Genomic DNA, 27,222 nt, shown 5'->3' with positions numbered 1-27,222 from the left:
CTAATACGAAGAGTTAGGGGAATTCCCTGATGGTCCAGTGGTTAGAATTCTGCGCTCTCACTGCCGAGGGCACGGGTTTAATACCTGGTTGGGGAACTAAGATCCCGCAAGTCACGTGGCATGGCCAAAAAAAAAAGAAGAGTTAGGACACAGACACACACAAAAGAAAGACTACGTGAAAACAGAGAGGATGTTCATCTATAAGCCAAGAAGAGAGACCCTCAGAAAAAACAACCCTGCCAGCACCTTGACCTTGGACTTCTAGCCTCCAAGACTATGAGAAATAAATGTCTGTCACTTAAGCCAACCAGTCTATGGTACTTTGTTATGGCAGCCCTGGCAAACTAATACATGATGCAGGCCCCTGAGCATCTGAGAGTTGCTGGAGAAAACTACACACCTGGTCAGGATGCTTTCATTATAAAGTTATGATCATTGCCAGCCCTAACTGGACCCTTGGCAGTGCCCAGGAATCCTGCTACAGTTCTCTCTGAGCAACTTACGTGTCCTATCCTTAATGACTATTTCTAATTTTTTCCAATCTCCTCAAATCTCCAAATGTCCCCCACTACACTTCCCATCCCTCTCAAGGATGACCTTAACTCCTACTGCACACTACAAGAAGAGCCATCAGAAGCAAAAGCCTCCAACTCTCTGTCCATACACCTACCATCCTATCTACAACCTGCTTCACTCACGCTCTGGTTCCCATTGCCCCGCACCCCAGCCTTCTTAGAATCTTCTCTGTTTTCAATCTTTCTACCTCAACTAGCTTCTTTCCATCAGTATGTAAAAAGTGCTCAAGTTTCTCCCAGGTTATTTCAGTCTCCCTGACTATAAGATGAACATAATTACAGCTACCTTAAATGGCTGCTATGCAAGTGTCTAGCACATGCCTGGAACACCACAGACACATACGATCCTACTTACATTTCCATCAGGATGTCAATGTCTCTGTCTCTCTGTCTCTGTTTCTCTCTGTCTCTCTCTCTCTCTCTCTATATATATATATGTATCTAGATTTATATTTTACATTTATATAAATATATATAAATATTTACTATAATATATATTATATGAAAACTGTATGGCATAGATTTTGCATATAAGGAAGAAGAAATACTTTTCTTTTCCCAGTAGATATTTAAAGTTTAAAAATAATTATTTTCATCTCTCAACTCTGACACACTGATTTAGACTGTGCTTGATGAGACCCCCGGAGAATAAAATACGTTCTGTGTCACATGAAGAGGCCAGAACATGTTGTTCAGGACAAAACCAGTGAGGCTGCTGGCACTGCTTCTGGTGATTTACATGCAGAAGTTGACACTATAAAGAAAACGCTGCCTTGGTTAAAATAAAGTACAGGTCCTTTTCCAGACAACACAGAAGGAGCACAGGGACAAAGGATGGGGGAAGTGCTGCTCTGGGACAGTCACGCTGGGGAGGATAAACTCTGGAGTGTAAGCATGGAATCTCTGTTACCACTGCTGCTCTGGCAGGGAACCACTAGTCCCCCAGCCTGGATATCTTCACCATGGAAATGACCTTTGAGCCCCTGGCCATCACCATCACAAGAAACAAGGGGACCAGCATATACAGTTGTCACTACCGATGCTCTCCTCCTTGCCACTGGACAAGAAGCACCACGTGCCCCGTGTCACGCATCAGTACTGCTCTGACTCGGCCAGCTCAGTCCACTCCCTTCACCCTGAGGCCAGCATGCCCTGATGCCCGAGGAGGAAGAAGAACCACTGGTGCCTTCCGAGTAGTTACTGGCCAACTGTGTGTTCAAGAATCTGGTGGTCACTGCACGCACAAGTTCTGTAGGAGATGTTCTTTGAAGTCAGAGCTATGTCTCAGGAAAACACCAGGCTGATGGTGGTGATGCAGTGACCAGCAGACTGAGGGGCTCTTCATCCACTGTGGGCATGTCTGCAGAGCTGTGGAGGGTGGGCCTGTGTCAGTGCTCCCTCACTGTCAAGCTGGCAGTGTCCCACATCTGGCTCTACTTGGGGGCCATGGATAGGACATGGGAAGATGGGATTTGCTCACAGAGTCTCCAGGCCAGGCCTCGGCTCTCCCTGGAAGTGTCCTGAGTCTGTCTGAGCCAGACCACTTCATTAACAGGCCTCTCTGTTATTGTGTTTGTCATGCAGGGATGTGTGGTTGAGCCAGTGTGCTCCCAGCCCCGGACTCAGTGAGTTTCACTCTCCACTCAGTCCTGTTTCTCCAGGGCTGCCAAGACAACACCAGGCCACCCACACTCTGTTGCCAGATACAGTGCCAGCTCCACCCACCCTTGTTCCCTCCTAGATGTACTGCAGACCACTCTAGTCAGGTCTTCTATTGTTTTCTAGACTGTATAGAAATTTGATTACTTTTGGATTTTTTTTCTCACACACACACACACACACACACACACTGTATTTTATTTTTTATTTTCTGATTTAAATAAAAACTGAAAAGGCAAAAATATGTAAATATATAAAGAATAGTGGCCTTAGAGGAGATTTCCGGCAAGTCTTATAAATCCAATATATAATTAATCATCCCAAATGATTAAAGGAAAATTAAGACTGGGAAGAGTTGTGTAATGAGATTCACACCTCATTCCTGAATTTCCTTTTACCTGTGGCCCTTCTTGCTTTTGGACAGATAACAGTCATTGTCAAGGGGTGGCTAAACAGACAGAAGCACAGAGTCCTTCTCTTGCTTTTGTCTTTGAAAAATGTAGACCTTTGAATTTCAGAAACCTAAGCCCTGAGGGAAATCAGGAAGCAGAAAATACAATGTGTAAGTGCATCCTGTGAATAGAAAGAAATCCCTGGGCTAAAAGAATCAAGGGCACAAATATGACCATTGGTACCAATTTCTAGGAATCCTTTTTCAGCAAAGCAGGGACAGGACTAAATGTCAAGAAGAAATTGGGGCCTGAATTGCAAGTCTCTTCCTGAGAAAGCAGCTTATTGTTATGAAAATGAGAGCAAGAACCCAGAGGAACACCACCAGCCCCACTACCCCTCCCGCATATGGAAGAACAAGCGTTGAGATACAGACACACGGTGGGGGGACTAGAGGAATCTCTCTAGCCCAGTGGTTCACAGCAGGGGATGACTTTGACCCTGAGGGAACACTTGGCAATATCTGGAGACACATCTGGTGTCATAAGTGGGAGGGAGGTGTTGCTACTGGCATCTATTAGGTAGAGGCTAGAGACGCTGCCAATGACCCAGCGATGCACAGGACAGCCGCCAACAAAGAGCAGTCTGAACCGAGATGTCAGTGGTGAAACTGTTGAGTAGAATCAGCTACTTAACTGCAGGACCCAATGCAAAGTGAAAATGTAGGTCCACACGTTCAAAAATGTCCAAGTGGTGATGGCAGAGCGTTAAACCAAGCACAGTTCTTTCTAAGCATGTGGACCTGAGAAACTACACAGATTGCACATCCATGAAGCCATTCCTGCTGCTGAGAAGCCTGTGCAGGTAGCCCTTTTATCATCCAAGGGCCATGAGGCCATCCCCCTAAAAGGAAGTCTGGGAGTGGCTGGGCTTCCCTGGGACTGTCCTCTGACCTGCAGAAGCTCCAAGGAAGAGACCAGACGTAGACATATCATGTACCATGAATACAGGGGAGGACAAAAAACAAGTAGATTTAGGAAGCCAGTCTATGAGGCATCAGACTCATCCAACTAGAGAAGAAATTTCAAATATGCAAAGTTCCCCAACTGTGACTGCAGGAGAACTAAAAGTGTGTTTCTAAAGGCATTGGTCCTGAGGAAATCGTCAGGCAAGAGAGTTATAAAAAAATCAGTAGAGGGCTTCCCTGGCGGCGCAGTGGTTGAGAGTCCGCCTGCCGATGCAGGGGACACAGGTTCGTGCCCCGGTCCGGGAGGATCCCACATGCCGCGGAGCAGCTGGGCCCGTAAGCCATGGCCGCTAAGCCTGTGTGTCCGGAGCCTGTGCTCTGCAACGGGAGAGGCCACAACAGTGAGAGGCACGCGTACCGCAAAAAAAAAAAATCAGTAGAAAAACAAATGTTTCTCTAATTCAGGGGTCCCCAACCTCCAGGCTGTGGACTGCTACTGGTCCTGTTAGGACCTGGGCTGCACGGCAGGAGGTGAGCAGCGGGTGAGTAAGCGAATCTTCACATGCCGTTTCCCATCTCTCCCCACTGCTGGCACTGCCGCCTGAACCATCCATCCCCCATCTGTGGAAGAACGGTCTTCCACAAAACCAGTCCCTGGTGCCAGAAAGATTGGGGACCGCTGCTCTAAGGTACCTAAATTCTTTCATTTGCTAAATAGCAGGACAGGTGTTTGAACCCAGATCTGCCTTCTCCAGATGCAGGAACTTCAACAATAAGCAGGTAGGTCACAGGAGGTCAGTAAGCAATTGTCAGTGGGTCAAACTCAGGGCCGGGACCATCCCTCTCTCTGCACATGACATGACAATCATCACGAGCTGGTGGGATGGGAGAATGATACATTTCTAGGGATCTAAACTTTCAGCAAGAGGAGGAAGATCATTTAAATCCTTCTTACTCAGGACTCCAGGCCAGGATCAGACTCTGTAATGCATGTTGAATCCCTTGCCCTGTCTGTTCTACAAACAGCCAACCCATGGTGTGAATGAAAGACATCTCTCCCGTTAGTAAGAGCCTTCGGGTTATGAATGAGAAACCATTTCCTTCCAGAGCATCCCTGGAGCACGTGTCTAGGGAGGTTGAAATTTCACCTGGGACCGCACCTCTGAGAGATGACTAGATTCCATGGATGAATGACCATAGAATCACCAGCACAAAACAGACGGGACACGCATTTCCACAGGCAGAAGTCAGTCTGATGATCCCATTAGAATTAGGAAGGAATGGACACAAGACTTCCAGGGGCAGAGGGCGGGGAGGATCTGTGATCTCTTAGTGTACTTCATCTTTGGAAAGCTGCCTCTCTGCAGGGCAGACATACATCAGCAGAAACCCTCCAGGCCTTGGTGGGACCATGACCCTTTGTGGTTTGCAGCACCACCCAGGGCAACCCTCAAATGTCATATAAGAGCAAAGGCCGGGACTGCAATGGATTGATGGAGGAAAACTCTGTGTGTGATAACACATTGTGTGTGTGTGTATTTGTGTGTGTGTGTGTGTTATGGTTCTTCCCAGCCTTGCAGAGTTGCAGACTCTGAAGCCCCCACCAATGGATCAACCCTACTGTGTTTCTTCAGCCAAATCCTCCTGGGAAGATGATGGTCTTACCAACAGCTGGGGATTGGGGGACCCTAGGCCAATCCTCTCTGACTTCCTTTCTTCTGCCTCAGTTCCCCTGCCTCTCATGCAGGTGGTGAAGAGTCTGGAGTCCTGTAGGGAACCCCAGTCTGTATGCCCAGTCAGTTCACACCCTGCTTAGTTCTCTGAAGTGACCTTTTCATAGTAAGTTTGACCTCCATCCTCTCTGTCCCTCTCTTTAATCTGTCCCCTCTTCACACACCCCAGCCTGCCAGCACAGGCCTGTCTTCAGGGATCACCACTCCTGAGAACATCTCTGAATGAGAAACACAAAGATAGAAAGTGGGAGTGAAAACAGAAAGAAATCAAGACTTAACTGAACAACCGGACCCAAAATCGGGAGCCTTTACAGTGTCACACGGTGGCTAAATGCAGACACCCAGGGAGTTTCTTTTCCCTCTTGCTTTTATTTTCTAACTTTCTCGTTTCTTTATCGAAGATCTTTACAGCAGCACTGTTTATTCTTATCTCTTGATATATAATAGAACTGACACCTCTCATAGGAAATGGGCATATTCTCTCCTTGGCCAAAATAAATGACATGTAGGCCAAAAAAGATGCTTGCCACCCTAGAGATACTTTGGACTGGTAGAACATTTACTCTGCAATTTCCATGGTCTTTTACAAACATTAAGTCATCGGTCCCTCCCAACACTCTGCTGGATCCACATTTCACTGGTGAAGAGATTTTGGCCAGGAGAAGTCAACTAACTTCCCCAAGATGGCAGTGAGTGCCAAGGCAAGGGTTTTATGACTCCCAGGTTCCAGAAACAGTCTCATAGGAGAAAAATATTAAGTAAATCATATCACAAATGCATAATTATAAACCACAATAAGTAAAACTGGAGCTGTATCTCCAGCAGCAGATGATGAGTCAAATAAATATGGTTCATCCGTATATAATAAGTTACTAGTGTAGGCAATAAAAATGAATATGCATAAATACATTTACTTATTTACAATATGTGCTCTATACGCTGATATATAAAAAGAAAACAGGGTACAGAACAGATTATAAAATACGATCCTTATTTTCTTAGAAGAAAAACAAAAGACATATAGACATGGCCCAGACTTCTAACTGCTATGGCTACTGCCCTTCTTCTGGGTACAGACCATCCTGTTAGCCCATCCTTTAGGACAGGGATGGGAAAACCATAGCCCATGGACCAAATCCACCCTGCTGTCTGTCTTTCCAAATAAAATTTTACTGGAACACACACATCCACTCATTTACATATTGTCTGAGCCTCCTTTTACGCTACAACAGCAGAGTTGTGTAGTTGTAGCAGACACTGTATGACAGCAAAGCCTAAAATATTTATTATCTGGTCCTTTACAGAAACAACTTGCCAACCCCTGTACTAGCCTGCCCAGGAATCTGAGGGTATGCATGTTCTGAAATTATAGTATCTTTAGTCCCATCTAAGTGCCAGTCTTTGTGCAAGCACCCCTCACTTCATTAGCTCAACAGGCCTGTAAGGTAGGTACTGTTATTAACCTCACTTTGTGTAATAGGGCAGAATGAATCTGACTCCATAATGGATCTGTTTCTTTCATTGTAACCTTTATATTCTATTGCTTTTGCTACAAGTTAAGAATGTTGCCTATAGCCTGAAGTACACAGAACAGCCCATTCTCAAGGCTCTGGCCTTTAAAGGTATAACAGTTTTCCATTCATATAACGATAAAAAGTTGCAGAACAGAGAACATTTGTCTTGTTGGAGGTTGTTTACAGGAACATCGTGACCTGACCTACCTGGACAGTTGCAAGAACAAAGGATTCCGGCACCGAGAAGTTTGCAACAACAAACCACACCCCCTCCCCTTTCAGTATAAAAGAAGCTTGAATTCTAACTTGGGGAAGATGGTTCTTTGGGACACGAGTCCACCATCTTCTCAGTCTGCTGGCTTTCCAAATAAAGCTGCTATTCCTTGCCCCAACACCTCATCTCTCGATTCATCAGCCTGTCGTCTGGCGAGCAGCATGACCTTGGACTCAGTAACGTTTGCAGATGAGAAAACTGGGGTGCAGGGAGGGTAAGTAACCTGCCCAAGATCACACTGCTGGTAAAAGAAAGAGCTGAGATTCAAATGGAGCTTTTCACAGGCAAGGACACGCTGACTCCAAAATTAGTGTAAGAGAGACTCATATGCTTCTCCTTACCTCTTGGTTCTAACCTCTGGCTTCATAAATAGAGCCGCTTCTAGCCTTATCTCTGTCCGAAGTCCTGTAATTCTGTCAGTATCTCTAACTCTGGACATAAATGATTAATAATATGAATCAGATCGGACATCAGTAGGAACGCCACGGTGCAGCCAGGGCAAACCACAAGTCTGGACGGATGTCAGAGGTACAGATGGCAATGGTATTGATCACCACTAGAGCAGTCAGCTGTCAAAGGAAGCTTCTGGATGAGGGCCACCACCTGAGCCCTTGATTGTGGAGGATTTTAAAAGCTAGGACAGTGGGGGAAACGCAGTCCAGCGAGAAGGCATAGGGTATGCTAAGAGCAGAGCTGGAAATGGTCTCATGGAATGCTCCCTAACACTGCAGGTACCAAAGCCCGCAGGGCAGTGGAGGAAAGGAAAGGGGAGGGTAGTAAATCGTAAGTACATGTTTAGCCCTTTGGTACCGTCATGAACAAGCATTTACGCAGTGGTATGTATATTATTTTACAATAAATTCCTTTCATTTTAATTTCTCCTTTATCTTACAATTAGGTCACATAGATTTTTAAATTATACGTGTGGATTGGTTACATTATCTATGAATTTCATTTCAGGGGGTCCTACAAAATATTTTTTATAAAAAGGGAACACTGGGTTAAATGGATGTTGAAAACCAATAGCCTAGTACATTCAGGGAATAGTAGGAGTTCCATGAGGCTGAAGCTGGGTGGAGGGTTGGAGATACGAGTTGTAAGAGGATGAGTTGAGTGAGATGGGAAGGAAGCAGATTATGGGAGAACCCTTGGGCACAGAAGCCATTTTACCTTGAAGCTAATGACACTGAAGTTTCAGTTAGCCCCTCACATGCTTGGGGCCAGTCCAAGACCTTGGGAGGAACCCTACAACATATTCAGGTGGTCATGTTTTTTTTTTTTAATTTGAAATATATTTTAATTTCCATTTTGCTTACAGAGGGTCTTCCCCAAAATTGCATATGGAGGGCCCCACAAACTCTGGACAGCTCTGCTTGGGTGGAATTCATGCTTCAACAATGTGGAACACAAGGGTGTGTTTAAGCAAAGAAGTGACAAAACCCCTGGTGCAGAAAAATCACTGGGCACTCTTCTCTCAAGGAGATAAATGTTCTTGCTTCTCATTTCCATTCCAGAGCAGTGAAACAGGCAATGTGGTTCGGATTTGCTCCGTGCACCATCCATATATGGAACTAGACACATCGCTGCATGGTCATGATGGTCCATCCGCCATCATGCTCTCCATCCAGCAAGTCCCGCACATCCGACTGTCCCAGACACATTTCCCTCACGGAACAAATGAACTATTCCTGGGTTGGAGGTAGGAAGACCAGTCCTTGCACCAACCCTAATGAGGACACTTTTTTTTTTTTTTCGGTACACGGGCCTCTCACTGTTGTGGCCTCTCCCGTTATGGAGCACAGCCTCCGGACACGCAGACTCAGCGGCCATGGCTCACGGGCCCAGCTGCTCCGCGGCATGTGGGATCTTCCTGGACCGGGGCACGAACCCACGTCCCCTGCATCAGCAGGCGGACTCTCAACCACTGCGCCACCAGGGAAGCCCCCAGGACACATCTTTATATTCCTCATACCTTCCTGAATTTGTGGCTCCATTGCCTGGGTAAGGCACAACTACACCAGCACTCATTGCAAATATGTTCATTCACTCTACAACCATCCTTTGTACTCTTGCTACATACCAGGTCTTGTGGTAGATGCAAGAAAGATGGGTAACAAGGTGATTCATGTGTAGTTTTTGGAGTCTTTGCACACCACTTACTAGCTAGGTGAATTGTGCATGATGTGATTTCAAATTTATCTTTACCATAAAATGGAAATGATACCGGTGAGCATCTTGTATTTCTGTCTGTCCCACAAGTCTTTCTCTTTCTTGTTTAAGTTTCCACTGTATTTCACAGTTATCTTTTTGAGGTAGAGTTTTCACATGATAAGATGCAGTTCTTAAGTGTTTAGTTTGATGGGTTTGGATAACTGTGTACGTCCAAGTAAACTCCACTGAAAACAAGACATAGAACACTTCCATCACCCCAGGAAGTCCCTTTAGGCCCCTTTCAGATCAATCCTCCCCCACCCTGAAACAACCACTTCTTATTTCTATGACCGTGGATAAATATTTTCATACATAAGTATCTTTTTTGTGTCTGGCTTCATCTCAACATCATAATTATATATTCACGTTGTCATATATACCAGTTGATTCCCTTATTGTTGTTGTTGAGTGTTATATATTCCATTGCCTCTGTATATCCACAATTTGTCTATTCATTCACCCAATGACGGACATTTGGGTTGTTTCCAGAGTTTGGCTATTGTGAATATAGCTGCTGTGAGCATTGCTGGGCAGGTCTTTTTGTGGCCACATGATTACATTTCTCTTGGGTAAATATCCAGGAGCGGAATTTCTGGGTCATTGGGTAAATGGGTGTTTAACTTTATAAGAAATTAACGAACAATCCTCCAAAATGGTTGTAACATTTGATACTTCCCCCAGCAAGCGACATAATGTTCCTGCAGCCTCTCCACATCCTAACTCTTGCTTTTGCCAATTCTGGTTTTTCTTTTGTTTGTTTTTACCATTCTAGTGGTTGTAAAATGGTATCTCATTGTGGTTGGAATTTGTATTCCTTGTTGACATGATAATGAACACCCTTTCCATCCACTTATTGGCTATTTGTGTATCTTCTTTTACGAAGTGTATGTTCAAGGCTTTTGCTCATTTTAAGGTGCTTGTGGATTTGTATTGTAAAATTCGTAGGCACTGTGTATATGTTCTGGACATGGGTTCTCTGTCAGATAGCCGTACTGTGAATAATGTTTATCCAGTCTGTGGGCTGAACCATAAATGAAACCACACCTACCACCAGGAATTTTCAGTGATATGAACCAACAGAATCCTCTTTTTTAAAGTTCAATTAAATTGAATCTCTGGACTCTGTCCTTTTCAAGTGGGAGTCTTGTTTGACACATTGAGAAATACCTACCTCACAGAGCAGATGTGAGGATCAGATGAGATTGAATGTGATAATACGTGGAAAGTCTTTAACACAGGATCCACCCATAATAAACTGTTTCTGTTGGTTCTACTAACATAAAAACAGCCCTTTCTATTATCAAGAAAATAGTATTTCTATAGGAGAGGAGAGGCAAGAAAAAACTATGAGGATTTATGGTACAATCTCATGACTGAATATAGAAAGGCATGTTAAATAAACTTTCCAACAAAAGACTGGAAGATTATTAGGCAATAGTAAAACTTGGAAAGGAAGATGGCAGAGGGGATGCAGTTTCTAGGCAAAAGGAAGGGTATGAAAAAGTTCAATGGGATGCAAATACCTGTGGCATTTAGGCAAGGCTGCAGTGTACAGGTTGAGACATGATGGGAAATGAGGTTAGGGATGTAGGTGAGGTCAGATTATTGAGGGTCTTTGCTACACAGTGTTTGTTCTTTGTCCTACAGACCTAGTTTCTCAAAATGCATCCTCAAAGCAGCAATATCAGCACCAACATTATCTGGGAGCTTATTACTATTGATCAAATCAAAATCTGAATTTTAAACACACTCCATGTGATTCATATTCAAATAAAGTCTCTAGAGCACTGCTATAGACCAGGGGTCCCCAACGCCCGGGCCGCGGACCAGTACCAGTCCGTGGCCTATGAGGAACCGGGCCACACAGCAGGAGGTGAGCAGTGGGCGAGCCAGCAAAGCTTTATCTGCCGCTCCACATCATTCCCCATCGCTTGCATTACTGCCTGACCCATTGCTGGCTCGCATTACCACCTGACCCATCGCTCTCATTACTGCCTGACCCATCACTCGCGTTGCCGCCTGAACCATCACTCACACCACCACCTGACCCATCGCTCTCATTACCGCCTGACCCATCGCTGGCTGGCATTACCACCTGACCCATCGCTGGCTGGCGTTACCGCCTGAACTATCCCCACCCCCACCCCACCCCCGTCCGGGGAAAAACTGTCTTCCAGGAAACCGGTCCCTGGTGCCAAAAAAGTTGGGGACCGCTGCTACAGACAAGGAGAGTCACCTGAAGATCTGAGCAGGAGAGCGATTTGATCAGATTTACGGGTTAGGAATTTGGAGGCAACACGGAGAATAGTCTGGAGGAGGTTAGACCACAGACAGGAAGATCACTTAAGAGTCCACTGCTGTTAGATCTCACCAGACCTCAAGAGTTGGTGTCATCTGTGAGTAAAACACTTTCAGAGCTCAACTTATACTGAAGGTATCCCTATAATATTGTTCTAAGAACTTCCTGGAGACATTTACTAATATTACTAAATCCTACTAATAATCATCATCATTATAATATCAAGAGTTATCTGACACGTAATGAATAATCCCAGGCACTACAAAGGGTACCCCTGCATATTATTTCTAATCTTCATAACAACTTTGAAATACTGGCAACTACAACAGACACGTATTTGTCTGCCTCCTCTGCATCCATTTCCCATTTAGATCCAGGAAAGACCCTTATTTTCAGCCAAGTGGTTTGACTGGGATTGACAGCACCCTCAGTTCCTCCTTAATAGTCTTGGTGACTGGTTCAGGGAAGGTCATGTGATCCAGTGAAAGCCAATGAGAAGCAAGAAAAATGTCTGGGGTCATTATAAGGAAGAAGTTCCTGTAGGAGCTGCCCAAGGAGATGTTCACCCTTTCTATGTAAACTGTGATGGGAAGGTGAGAACCTGAGACGTTATTTCTGCTACTATGAGGGAAGCCACTCTAAGGATACAACTGCCACTGAAGACCAAAATTACAGAGAATCACAAAAAATAATAGCTACATTCCCTGATGAGGAAATGAAGCTCTGACTAGATCAAGCCACACCTGGAATGAGTTACTTCCAAAATTTTCCATTAAAGAAACCAATTTTTGTTGTTACTTAAGCCAGCAGTTCCGTCATTGTCACCAACTGTTTCCCAATTGACAGAGTGCCGTCTTTTTCATTTTCCAACTAAGAATCTGAGAATTAAAGAAGCTAAATTATGTGTTTGACCACACAGTGGATATTTAAAATCAAATCTGTCTCACCCAAAGTCCATGCTCCTTCAGCTAAGTTTTGATCCTTCTCAAACGTAATTTTTAAATCAACATTAAAAAACATAAATGAGGAATAAGATTTAATTGAAAACTATATGCTGCATAATTTGTACAACCAAGGGGGGGAAAAATCACAGCTTGAGAAAGTGAAACATTTTCCATCGTTCACTTATGTACTTATTTAATTTTAACTTGCTAAGTCATTCAGGCAATATCTGCTGAAAGCCTTTATTACATGTGGACACTGTATCAGAAACATAAAAATGCATAAGAGAATGATCCTGAGTGTGTACTCTCCAAACAACAAAGCCCCAAAAAAAGAAAAGAAAAAGATAGTTTTTTTTAAAAGGAGAAACAGATAAATCCGCAGTTAGGGTTGGAGGCATGAACACCCCAATCTCCGCAAATGATAGAACTACTAGACAGAATATCAGCAAAGGAACAGAAGTTCTGAACACAATTAGTCAACAGCATCTAGCGGACACATACGGAACATTCCATCCAACAAAGCAGAATATATATATTTTTTCAATCACCACAAAGCATTCAGCAAGAGAGAGCATCCTCTGAGGTATAAACTATATCTCAAGAAATTTTAATGAATTGAAATCATACGAAGAATTTTCTTTGACCACAGTGGAACCAAACTAAAAAGCGATAATAGAAAGACAACAGGTAAAATCTCTGAACACTTGGAAAATGAACACCATGCTTCTAAAAACAAAAAATTTATGAGTCCAAGGGAAAGTCTCCAAGGAAATAAAAATTACTTATAACTAATAAAAATGAAAATACAAAATATTTGGGATGCAGCTAATGCAGAGCTGTCAGCAAAATCTATAGCATTAAATGCTTACTTCAGAGAAAAGGAAAAACAGCAAATCAAAAAGCTAAGCTTCTCAGAGCACAGGGAGGTCAGCTCGGTGCTTTGTGACGACCTAGAGGGGTGGGATAGGGAGGATGGGAGGGAGGCTCAAGAGGGAGGGGATATGGGGATACATGTATACGTATAGCTGATTCACTTTGCTGTACAACAGAAACTAGCACAACATTGTAAATAAAGATATTTTAAAAATAAAATAAAAAACCCGAAAAAAGTTTAAAAAATAAAATTTAATTTAAAAAAAGCTAAGCTTCTACCTCAAGAAACTAGAGAAAGAACAAAATAAACCCAAAGCAAGCAGAAGAAAGCAATGATAAAGAGCAAAAATCAACAAAATTGAAAATAAGAAAACATGGAGAAATCAATAAAATGAAAAACTGCTTCCTTGAAAAAAATCAATAATATTGGTAAAACTCAAGAAAAACTGGTGAAAATAAAAACAGCAAAGCCAAAATTCACCAATATCACAAATGAAACAGGGGATACCACTACAGATCTTACAAACATGAAAAAAATAATAAGGAACAACCATGTACAACTTTACATTCATAAACTTATCAACTTAGAAGAAATGGACAATTCCTCAAAAACCACAAGCTACTAAAATCAGTGAAGATGAAACAGAAAGTTTGAATAGTCCTATGACCATTGAAGAAATTGAATTCATATTTTTAACACTACTGAAAAAGAAAATCTCCAGACCTAGGTGGTTTTACTGGAAAATTCTACCAAACATTTCAAGAATAAACACCAACTGTACATAATCTCTTCTCAAAAATAGTAGAAGAGGGACCACTTTTCAAATCACTTCATGAAACCGGTATTATTTTGTTTAAAAAAAAGAGACAAAGGCAATACCAAAAAGAAAAATACAGATCAATATTTCTCATGAACTTAGATGCAAAAACCTTTTAAAAATATTAGCTAATTCAACAATGTATAAAAAGAATTATACACCATGACCAAGTGCGAATTACTTCAGGTGTGTAAGGGAAATTGAACAGCATCCCATAAGGGCTCTCTTAGGATAGGAAGCCCCAGTCAGTATCCAGTAAGTAGCATCACGAAAGGAGCCTGATTCAGTCACACCGCTTTGCTACCCAGAAACCAAACAGACACAGGCACCAGAGTTTTAACAAACAGAGAAGTTGCTGACTGGACTGGCTTGGTCCCCAAAGGCCCTTTGCATCCTACCTGAGGCTGTGGTCTCCTTGATCTTCTAATGCCAACCTAGGTCATCCTCTTCTCCAGCTTGAGAAAATACTGTAATGACAATAATAGTAACTAACAATTATTAAGTGCTAGTGGCAAGCGTTAGCCAATGAAAGAAGCTCATTAAACACTATTTCACTTCATCATTCATGTTACGTGATCAAAGGACCCCAGAGGACATAAGGGCAAACAGAATAAAACCCTAGAAAAATGCTGTGCGATTCTGGGGCAAGTAACAAGCTGGAACATGACTGTCCACATTCAAGGATAAATTTAAAAGAGAACGAACACCACCTCCACCACCACAAGAGGCTTGTGGAAAGAACGTGGAACTTTGAAGGAGGATTTAAACATAACATACAACAAGCAGAGGAGGATCATATTTTCAAGAAAAACTGCTCGGGAAATTTTAGATACCATCTGCTTTTCACTCTCAAGGAAATCATAGAAAACACAGACCCTGTAAAATAAGAGGAAATAATAAGGCAAGTTACTGCGGGAAAAATAAAAGAGACGCTGATAGAGTTAGGGAATTAATTCAAGGAAAGAAATAACAGTTCACAGAACTAAAACATTAAAGGGGCTAAACAGCTGAATTGACACTCCAGGAAATTTCAACACCTTGTTGAGCAAAACAAATTGAAGAAGCTCTTTCTGAATGCACAAGAAAAAGGAAAGGAGATAAAATTAATTAGAAATGACTCTTATAGTGGTTCCTGTAAATATGTTGATGACGGTGAGACAAAATACAAACTCAAAACCCTGAGGAAGAACATAGGACCAATGGGATAGAAGCTATATGACCACAGCCAGGGTGATCACAGTTGGTCCTCACTTCCTACAGATGAGGCAGACCTTTTATAAGCTGCATTCTGCAGATGAGCAAACTGAGGCCTTAATAAGCTAGGTACCTGCTCAGGGTTACAAAGCCTGGGAACAGAGCTGGAATTCACACCCAGAAGCTAGTCTGCGTCTAGAGGGAGGGGTGAGCAGGGGGGGACAAAGAGACAGAGAAGAGAAAGCGGGGGCACAAACAGAAGGAAGCTACAACCTACAAAAGGGAAGAGTTCATTTACGAACCAAAGAAAAAAGTGAAAATACAACCACATCTGGATACACCGCGATACGGCGCAAATTGGTTCCGGGACCCCTACCGATACACAGCGCAGCAAATACAAGTTTTGCTTTTCAGAACTTTTTGGATCCCCCATCCACTCACCCACCCAATGTTTCCCCATCTGAGGATGTGGACGCCTCGGATGAGGAGGGCCAACTGTATGCAGTTCTGATGAAAACCTGTTGCAACCAGGCGACTGTACATTCGGGTAAGTTGAAACTCCCTGTGAAAGCAACAAAAAAGAAACTCTCTTGACAGAAATTGACCGAGAAAATGAAGCCCTCACTGATGACCTTTCATGAAAGAAAAGAAAGTCGATAAGAAAACTCAATAAAATGAGGAATGAATTAAAAAATAAAAATAAAAACCTCCCTTGTGAGGAAGGCGCGTCATAAAAGCACCAAAGTCATGAACTGCGTGCTGAAAAATCTGCACATAAAATTCTCGTGACCCCCAGCACCTAGCACAGTGCATCACCTGGGAAAGATTAAGTGCTTGAGAAACAGGAGCTCCATCATATTCAGTGATGACAGGAAGGCGGAATTCTCATTAAAGTCAAGAACAGGAAAAGGAAATTGTCTCAGTTTTTCTTTTAACATCATTCTAGAAATCGTTGGCAATGTGAAAATATAAGACGAAGCAATACTGGATAAATTTTGGAAAGGAAGAGGTAACTGTAAGATTATTTGTGGATCATACATACCACTAAGAAATCCAGATTCCACTAAACTTATTACAGTTGTTCAGTAGGGGGTCCAGGATACATATCATTAAATTATTATATGTTTATATATTAAATTATGCATATAATTTAAAATCTTCTAGCTTCCCCAGACGGCAATAATATCTAGTCAAAAAACATAATACCCGATTACCGCATTTACAATAGCAACAAAAAATGTAAAACACCTTGAAATAATTTTGTAGAAAAATGCACACAATTCAGATGAAAAATATTTACCCTTTGATGGAGAATATAAAGCTAACAGAATACACTGTTATATAAGCCAAGTTCTTAGATAGGACAACTCAATACTGTATCAACTGATTTTAAGTTCTTACACATTGACCTACAAATTTAATATCACTGAATAAAATCCCAAAGTGATTTTATTTGGAACTTCACAACATTATTCTAAAATTTATCAGCAAGCATAAAAAGATCAGAATAGTCCAAAAAATACTGCAAAAGAATGAGAAGGGGGAAAGTTGCAGTTTTAGAGAATAAAATATACAGTGACAACTTAAAAAAATTGTTCCTGAGACCATAACAGAGGTAGATCAATGGAATATAATTTTTAAAAAAGAAAAGAAAATGACCCAAATATATATGTTTAGTGCACCCTAAAGATATCTCAGATATGTAGGAAAAGAACAATGTTTTCAAGAAATATACTTAGATAAAAGACAGGCTTAAACCACACCTCAAGGTTTTACACCAAGATAATTTGTAAATGAATGAAAAATTGAAAAATAAAATAATAATAAACTGAAGAAAATCAAAGTGAATATACCCGTCATCCTTCCCTGCTTTGTTTTTCTCCATAGCACTCATCAGTTTCTAAAACATTATATCAGTTCTTTATTATTTCGTTTACTGTCTAGAATACAAGCTCCAAGAGGGCAAGATTTTTAACTATCTATCCCCAGTGCCTTGGAAAGCTTCTAGTATGTAGTAGCTGAGCAAAAAATGTATGACAAACAAATAATATCAGAAAAAATAAATGAACAAATAATATCAGATTATGAAAAGTACATGAAGGAAAAGAAATACGCATAAAAGGCAAATTAAATTTTTCTCTTCATCAAAAAAGGCAAATAAGGGCTCCTCTGACGGTGCAGTGGTTAAGAATCCGCCTGCCAATGCAGAGGACACGGGTTCGAGCCCTGGTCCAGGAAGATGCCGCGGAGCAACTAAGCCCATGCGCCACAACTACTGAGCCTGCACTCTAGAGCCCACGAGCCACAACTACTGAGCCTGCGTACCTACAGCTCATGCTCCACAACAAGAGAAGCCACTGCAATGAGAAGCCCGCACACCACAACAAAGAGTAGCGCCCGCTCGCCGCAACTAGAGAAAAGCCCACATGCAGCAACAAAGACCCAACGCAGCCAAAAATAAAATAATTTTTTTAAAAGGCAAATAATATGATTAACGGGTAAAATATCTCCAACCTTAAAAGCTGTCTATGATTAAATGACCAGCTTTTATAGAACAGTAAGAATGAAAGTGAACAAAGATGACGTCCAAAAGAAAAAATGCTAATGGCCGATAAACATTTAAAATGTGTAACATCACAAAAAACCAAAGAAATATTAAAAGTGAAACGTACTTTGTTTCTCCTCTGACTGGTAAAGAGTGATCGCACTCTGTCTTTGCCCAGTATGTGAGGAAACTCTTAACACCAGTAAGCAGAAGTAAATTTTGGTACGATTTTTCTGGAGATCAGTGAGATGTGTCAAATTTTATATAAGCATGCACGTTTACCAGCAATTCCACTTCGAGGAAATTGCCCTACAGAAAAGCCTGCACAAATACAGTATTCAGACAAATAGGAACACAGATTTTTGATGCACTGCTATCATAATAATAAAATTGCAACAACTTAAATGCCTCTGATATCAAATAAGATGCACTCTGCTGCATACGAAGGTGGGTCAGAACTACATAAATACTATCTGTGATAAGCTGAGCAAAAGATAGGAAGTTAGGGGCTTCCCTGGTGGCGCAGTGGTTGAGAGTCCGCCTGCCGATGCAGGGGACACGGGTTCGTGCCCCGGTCCGGGAAGATCCCACATGCCGCGGAGTGGCTGGGCCCGTGAGCCATGGCCGCTGAGCCTGCGGGTCCGCAGCCTGTGCTCCGCAACGGGAGAGGCCACAACAGTGAGAGGCCCGCGTAATGCAAAAAAAAAAAAAAAAAAAAAATAGAAAGTTAATGAACAGTATGGGTGCCTTGTCTGTGTGTCTAAACAACAGTGGTTCTCAAACTGTGGTCCCCAGACCAGCAGCAGCAGCAGCATTATCTGAAACTTGTCTGAAATGCATATTCTCAGGCCTTACCCCAAACCTACTGAATCAAAAACTTTTGGTATGGAACTCAGAAATCTGTGTTCTAACAAGCCTTCTAAGACATTCTAATGCACAATAAAGATTGAGGACCATTGGTAAATCTTGAAAGATAGACACCAAACTGTATATAAAAGCTGTCTTGGGGAAGAGTTTCATGGGAAATTTCATTTTTCTCCTTTATATATTTCTATATCCCAACTGACATGTATCACATTTGAAATTAGGAAAGTTATTTCCATCAGAGAAAGAAAGAGGGGGAGAGAGGGAGAGAGAGGGAAAGAGATTGAGAGAAGAGTGTGACTGACCAATAGAAAAATGGACAAGAAATTTAAATGGGTGATGACACTCCCACAAAAAGGCAAAAAAATTTCTAATAAAGGTACTTTTTAAACATTCATTTTGACTAGAATTAAAAGGAATTTGTATTAAATTTTAGCAATTGTTTCCACTTATCAGATAAGCATCATTAAGAAAAATACTAAAACTGAATGGATTCACTGGTATAGTGGACCCAGAGGTTTCTGGCAAATGTTACAGAGAGAGCACTGGAAATTTATAGCAAAAGATATAAAACTGGCCATGTATTTGACCTGGTGACCCAAATTCTAAGGATTTCTCCTAGTTAAATATTTGAGGGTATGTTTTTTCAATAATAATGAAAAATAAATTGAAAGCACCCTAAATATTCTACCATATAAAATTGATTAAAAGAACTATGTTATACAGTGCTATTGTAACATAATTATTTCATTAAAAAGGATGGCATGACTACAGATATATTGATATAGAAATATACTAACATGTAAATTATCCAGAAAAAATATACCTGTCAATATTAAGCATTTAATATGTCAGGCAGTATTCTAAGAACTTTATAAAGAATCACTCACTCAATCCTAACAACAATATGAGAAAGTAAAATTACCATCTTACAGGTGAAGAAACACATTTGGAGAATTTGAATAACTTGACAATCAGGTTATGAGTAGTGGGGGCCAGCTGTGCTGTCAGCCTCCACACTGGTAATTGCTGTGCACATAATATCATTTATATTGATGATGGTTCACAGAGAAAAAGTCTGAAAGGTTAGCCACTGCAACAAGAACAATGGTTATCTCTGGATCATGGAATTAAAGGTAATTTAAATCTTGTTTTCTATCAGTTTATCTTTTGTCTCTAAAGATTATATAAGACTTGTGCTATGTAAGTGATAAATATTTAACTGGCGACATATTTTTTTGTATATTAACAGAAAAGAATGAGGAAGAGCTCACTATGAGGGTAAGACCTACAAAATCCAAGCAACAGAGAAAAAACCTTTGAAAGGCATGGAGTTTTGAAAAGAAATGATACTTCAAAGTAACAATGAGAAACTGAATGTGGGTGGCATGGAAACCACTTATAACACCATCATCCCACTTCAAGACTGCAGCTACCAAAAAAAGGTAAAGCTCAGGAAAATTTTGGTTCCAGTCTGCTCCATGAAAATTAAAATGGCAGCTTTTCCTCACTGAAGAGACCCCAACAATTGGGGTATTCAAATTGCACAGGACGTTCCTGCTCCATATACAACATCAACAAGATTATACTTGGATTCTTCCAGAAAGTCTTTACTTGCTCATTAAAAGAGGTCACATATGTTCATACCTGTGTTCTGCTAACAACAATCTCAACTCAATGTCCAGGGAAATGCTGCAGGAGTAGACAGGTGGGCATTCCTGATGCATACAGGTCTCTGGATGAGACTGTCACACTGGGATCACGGGCTCCGAGAGAGGACTGGAGACAAACACCTGAATAATTAGGATGCTGCAGAGACTTATATGTCTCAGCACTTCCCAACTGCCAGCAGTCGGTATTCAGATTTCTCCAATCGAGCCATACTAGGGCATCCAAACCCTTTCTTTGTGGGTGAACCTGTCCCTGTGGTAGATTATATGATTGTTCAAAGTTTTCACTGCCTGTCCCTATGCAAGGTTTATTTTTCTCCACCCCACTAACATCAAAATTGTCCATGAGACTTTCTTTGGCTAATGAAATAAAAATGGAAGTTTCACATAAACACTTCCAATAGAAGCTTTAAGAGTCACTTTGCGCTTACAGTATTCAGCTATTATATTCTCTTTTCTCCTTGCCGTAAAACCACTGATACAGCAGATAGGTGCAGCTCTATTAGCCTGAATCCCAGAATAAATAAGTTGTGTAGCATAATTACAACTGACCCATAATGGACATGAAGTGTGAGAAAAACCTGTGTCGTTTTAAGCCAGAGACTTTGGGGCAATTTGTTACTGCAGCAAATCGCAGTATAAACGGACTGATACACTACCAAATCCCTGCTTTCATACTTGGAGACCCACTCAACACCAAGACTCACATCCTCCTAGAAGCTCTGTGAACACTCACAGGTCACAGAAGCTGGCCTGTGTGCACTTTCCTTGCTGTAGCTGAAGGAGTTTTTAACTCTCCTTTGGATTTGATGATTTGAATCACTGATCCCTCTCTGGAATAAAATGGCAGGCTGATTTCCTTACCCCTTCCTCCTACCCTAAGCTCACCATGTAATTATACCAAAAACCTCTCCTTTCTTCCAGAATGTCACATGCCCTCTGCCACTCCTGTGATGACAGGATATGAGAAGCAATGGACAGCTTCACCAGCAGAGAATGAAGTGGGCTTCAGACAGCAGCCAAAAGATGACGAAACAGGAAATCCCTTGTTACAGTCAATATCCTCGAGGGCTTTTGGTTTCTCAAGCCTTGCATAAAGAAATTTACAGTTTGAGTAACACTGTTTTCCAAGAATCCAGGATTCCAGCTGTTATTCATAGTTCTACCCACTGATGACAAAGCATAGTTGTCATTGGCAATAAAATGCAAGCATCTGCTTTCTGAATGGTTTATGAGCAGTACTTTTGGACCTCTGCAAACCTATCACTTGAGTATTACAGGGGAAGACTTGGAAGGAAATGAAAATACAGGGAGCTCTGGGACTGGTCAAGAGGCATTAGTAACAACAATAGCAAAAACAATATCAATAATATTATCATTATTAAATATGATAGCTAACAATAGCTCTTGCTGGATGGCATATAGTGTTCTAAAGTCCCCACTTGCATTAGTTCTTTTGCCATTCCTAACTTACCTGAGAATAAGGTACAATTTATTACCCATACTTTAAAAGATGACAAAATAGAAGATTAAAAAGGTAACTTGCAAAGGGTCATATCATAATTAAATGGAAGATTTTGAATTTGAGTCTCTTAACAGCAAAGTCCAAGCACTTATTCATCATATTATATTGCCTGAGATTAAGGATACAAATAAATAAAAATACCTGGGCATTCTTCCATATCTAGAATCTTCTTTCAAGAAAAGTAACATAGATGAAGGAGAAAAATTTACTGTGTAGATGGCTTATGTTTGAGTCCAAACAGTGGCATTTTTTCACTGTGTGATTTTGAATAACCCACTTTAATCACTCCTAAAAGATGTTACCTCATTTACAGAATGAGGAAAATGATTCTCATTTTATCAATATAAGATTGCAATGAAAACAGAAAGTGGTAATAGATGGGAACAACTATAAAGTCCAAAATGCTAAATAAGTGTCATTTATAATACACAGCTCATTTTTGCAGTGCCATAATTGCTTGCCCAATGGCAACAATGGACTGATACTGACCAGCACTATTAGACCAAAGACAGGAAGTCTGAGTATAATATGCAATTCACAGCATCCACTGTCTTCTAAACTGGAGTAGCTTGTAACAGACCAACACTCCCACCAAGAGCAATGATAAAAAACCAATAACATATCAAAAGTCATTTGTTTGAAAGCACCAGAGTTTCTGTGGCAGTCAGAATTTAAAATCCAGACCCCAGAGAAAAGGAAAGCTCACTGAGCTTACCCCAACTCTCTGAATGCTGGTATTTTCCACAGGACATTTGTCAATTTTTGCCGCAGGTTAGGAAGCTGAAATGATAGGCAGGGGTAATTGTTACAAGGGATAGAAACCAGCAGAGGTACAGGCAATTTCACAGGGCTGGGGTTAAATTAAGTTGGGGTCCAGGGCTGCCAAGTTATCCAGAACTTGAGGAGCAAAGATCAGAGACAAGGAAAGACTAGAGATTTGAGACCCATATTCAGTACCAGTTTTCTTCTTGAGGCATTTACCTATAAATGTCACAGAACAGGTTAAGAAGCCAGACTAAAAGGGGTAAAAAGAAAAAAGATTTTTGACAGCCTCACAGTGCTAGAGAGACAAAAATTAGATTTGAAGACCTGCCAAGGAGAACAGTTCTAGACGTGATAAGCCCTAAGTTGGGACACCTAGAGGGTGAGACCCTAGGATGGAGGTTGAACAAAAGGTAGATTGACCCTGAATGCAATCCAACCTCAAGTCAGCTCTACCCATGATGATATGAGATGATTTGTCCCCTGCTGCCTGCTATAGAAAAAGGTGAATCTTCTCCGAAGAGAAATAACACCATCCAGAATTTCTACAGTTTGACATCCTTAATGTCCAATGTCTACTGAAATTACCAGACATATCAAAAAGTAGGGAAATAAATAAACAATTAAAAGAAACCCACAAGTGACTTAGTTATTGGAGTTACAAGACTCAGATTCTAAACTTTGATTAGAATGTCCAATAAAATAGATGAGATATTAGACAAGTTGACCAAACAACTGAAATATATAAACAAGAATAAAATGGAAATTCTAGAGCTGAAAACTACAATAACTAAAATTTAGAACTCAGTACGCAGGTTAAACAGCAGATGGGACACAGGGGAAGAGAGCTGGAAGAATGCATGGGTAGAAATACTCAGAATGAAGCATAAAAGGTAAAAAAAAAAAAAAAAGATGACGAGTACGGAAAAGAACATGAAAGAGATATATATGTAACCCTGTGAAAAGGTTTACCATATATGGAATTTGAGTGCTACAAGAGAAAAATACGGAGAACAGGACCAGATCAATATTTGGATAGATAACAGCTCAGAATTCTCTAAAACTGGTGAATGACATCAAGGTATGGATTAAAGAAGTGATACAACTTCCAAGAAGGACACCTACAAAGAAAACTACACCTAAGTACCTCATATATAAATGATTGAAAATGAAAGAAACAGAAAATCTCAAAGCATGACGTTGAGGGGATATTGTCAAAGGAGCAAAGTTTAGACTAACAGCTGACTTTTCAATAAAACTGTGGTAGCCAGACACACTGGAATGGCACCTTGAAAGCAGAGAAGGAAACAACCACCAACCTAAACTTCTATACTTAGAGAAAACATTCTTCACTAAAGAATAAAGCAAAATAAATGAAATGGATTAACTGAATAAAGGTGAAATAAAAATATTTCCAAACATACAAAACTTCAAAGAATTTATTGCCAATAGACCTGCACCAAAGAAACACTATAAGGAATTATTCAGGAAGGAGGAAAATATTTCCACACAGCAACAAGAAATGCAGAAAGGAATTTTTTTAAGTTTAAATATGAGAATTAATTTAAAGAAAAATTGTACAAAAAAGTATAAAGTTTTGTAGTATATAAGATATATGTAAAATTTAAATACATGACCACAATCACACAATAGGCTAGAAGGGATAGAATAAGTTAAAGTGTTCCATAATACTAGGATTATTTGTGAATTGATAAATATTAGACTGTAACAATTCAAAGATTCATGTTTTAATCTCTAGGGAACCCATAAAAGAATATCTGCAAACTAACAGATGGGGAAAATGGAATATTTTTTTAAAAGGTTGAACTAACCAAAAAGTAAGGAAACAGAGAGAGAGAGAGAGAGAGAGAGAGAGAGGGGGGGAGAGAGAGAGAGAAAGAACTATAAAACATAGGGAAAATTAAAAATAAATGGCTAGGGCTTCCCTGGTGGCGCAGTGGTTGAGAGTCCACCTGCCAATGCAGGGGACACAGGTTCGTGCCCCAGTCCGGGAAGATCCCACACATGCCACGGAGCAGCTGGGCCTGTGAGCCATGGCCGCTGAGCCTGCATGTCCAGAGCCTGTGCTCCGCAACGGGAGAGGCCACAACAGTGGGAGGCCCGTGTACCGCAAAAATAAATAAATAAAAAATAAATGGCTATGCTATATAAAAATTGCAACATATCAGCAATTAAACATAAATAGTTTAAATTCACCAACTTAAAGTACCACACTGAATTAAAATTAAAAACTATATACTGATTTTATAAGAGACATACCTTTAATATGAGAACAAATAAAGGCTGGCAGTAATGGGCTGGGAAAAGTTATAGCTTGCAAACACTAAATAGAAGAAATTGATGTAGCTATAGTTATAAAAGGCAAGGTAGACTTTAAAGCAAGACATACAACTAAAGATAAAGAAGAATATCTCATACAAATAAAATGGTCAATCCTCCTGGAAGATATAAACATTCTAAATTTGTCTGCAGCAAACAGTATAACACCAAATATATAAAGCAAAAAAGGATATAACTAAAAGAAGAAATAAGCAAACACGTAAATATAATAGAAGACTTTCACAAATTCTTCCAGTAACTAACAGTAAATGGTAGAACAAGCAAAGCAAAATACTAGAATTAAGTTTTTTAAATCTTAACATGATTAACAGTATTTACCAAAATGAAATATATAGAATGCTACACTTAACAATGATATGATAATAAACAAAATTTTCAAGTTTATCTGAATGTTTATTAAAATTTATCATATTCTGGATCATAAAGTAAGTCCAAGAAAATATAATTCAGAGTATGTTGTTTGACTACATTAGAATTTAGCAACAAATCAATAACAAAACAAAAACTAGGAAATCAAAAATGTTTAGAGACTAAGCAATATAATTGTAAATAAACCATGGGGAAAGACCTTATTAACATGGAAATTAGAAAATAGTTTCCTGTGAATCTTAATGAAAATAAAATTAGTAGAATGTAGCTAATGTTGTAATTGGAAGGAAATTTATAACCTTAAATGCATCTATTAGAGAATAAGACAAGCTGAGAACAATAATCTACTAAGTTAAGCTCAAAATATTAAGAAAAGAGCCAAATAAACTAAAACAGAAGGAAATAAATAATAAATATAAGGGCAAATTTAATATTAAAATAGAGAAAAATCAAAGAAGGTGGTTCTTTGGAAAAAAATACAATTTCATAACCACCTAGCAGATAGTCAAGAAAAGAAAAAAAGGAACAGCATAAATTACAATATCAAGAGTGAAAGGGGCATCAATCCTCAACTAAGTATTAGCAAAACAAATTCAACAGTACATTAAAAGGATCATACAACAATACAAAGTGGGATTTATCCTAGGTATGCAAGGATGGTTCAATATGTGCAAATCAATCAACATGATACACCACAATAACAAACTGAGGAATAAAAATCATACGATCATCTCCATAGACACAGGAATAGCTTTTAGCAAAATTTAACATCCATTTGTGATTAAAAAAAAAAAAACTCTCCAGAAAGTGGGCATAGAGGGAATATGCATCAACACGATAAGGACATATATGATGAGCCCACAGCTAACATCATACTCAATAGTGAAAAACTGAAAGCACTTTCTCTAAGATCAGGAACAAGACAAGGATGCCCACTCTCACCACTTGACAAGAAAATGAAATAAAAGAAATCCAAATTGGAAAGGAAGAAGTACAACTGTCACTGTTTGCAAATGAAAGGATATTACACATAGAAAATCCTAAAAGATGCCACCAAAAAACTACTAGAACTCATCAATAAATTCAGCAAAGGTACAGAATGCAAAATTAATATACAGAGATCTGTTATACACTAACAATGAACTATCAAAAACAGAAGTTAAGAAAGAAATCCCATTTACCATTGCATGAAAAGAATAATATACCTAGAATAGATCTTAACTAAGGAAGTAAAAGATCTGTACTGGGAAAACTATAAGATGCTGATGAAAGAAATTAAAACAGGTAGAAATATAAACTGTGTCCAAAGATTAGAAGAATTAATATTGTTAAAATGACCATCCTACCCAAGAAAATCTATGAGATTCAGTGCAATCCCTATCAAAATACCATGGCATTTTTCACAGAACTAGAACAAATAATTCTAAAATTTCTATGAAAATACAAAAGATTCTGAATAGCCAAAGCCATCTTGAGAAAAAACAAAGCTGGAGGTATCACACTCCTTGACTTCAGGTTATACTACAAAGCTACATAATCAAAACAGTCTGGTTCTGGCACAAAAACAGACACATAGATCAATGGAACAGAACAGAGAGACCAGAAATAAACATATGCATTTATGATCAATTAATCTATGACAAAGAAGGCAAGAATACACAATGGGGAAAAGACA

At 40.1% G+C, this 27,222-nt stretch overlaps 1 protein-coding gene across 2 annotated transcripts in view; it reads right to left on the bottom strand.

Moving 5' to 3' along the window:
* LOC307197607 (heparan sulfate glucosamine 3-O-sulfotransferase 4) overlaps nt 1-16,706 on the bottom strand; it is a 290,500-nt gene extending 273,794 nt beyond the window's left edge. The window contains exons 1-2 of one of the 2 annotated variants that reach the window (XM_079943683.1): nt 15,897-16,706; nt 14,656-14,724 (exon numbers count right to left, since the gene is read on the bottom strand). The gene's annotated coding sequence lies outside the window, so the exon portion shown is untranslated. Of the gene's footprint in view, nt 1-14,655; nt 15,241-15,896 lie in introns of those variants that run through there. The other variant, XM_079943684.1, reaches the window with a different exon arrangement.
* Between the last annotated feature and the right edge of the window lie 10,516 nt (nt 16,707-27,222).

This window comes from Stenella coeruleoalba, assembly GCF_951394435.1.
Source record: "Stenella coeruleoalba genome assembly, chromosome: 15".
Classification (NCBI taxonomy): domain Eukaryota; kingdom Metazoa; phylum Chordata; class Mammalia; order Artiodactyla; family Delphinidae; genus Stenella; species Stenella coeruleoalba.
Note: the sequence above shows the minus strand (reverse complement) of the source record. Positions and strands in the feature narration are given on the sequence as shown.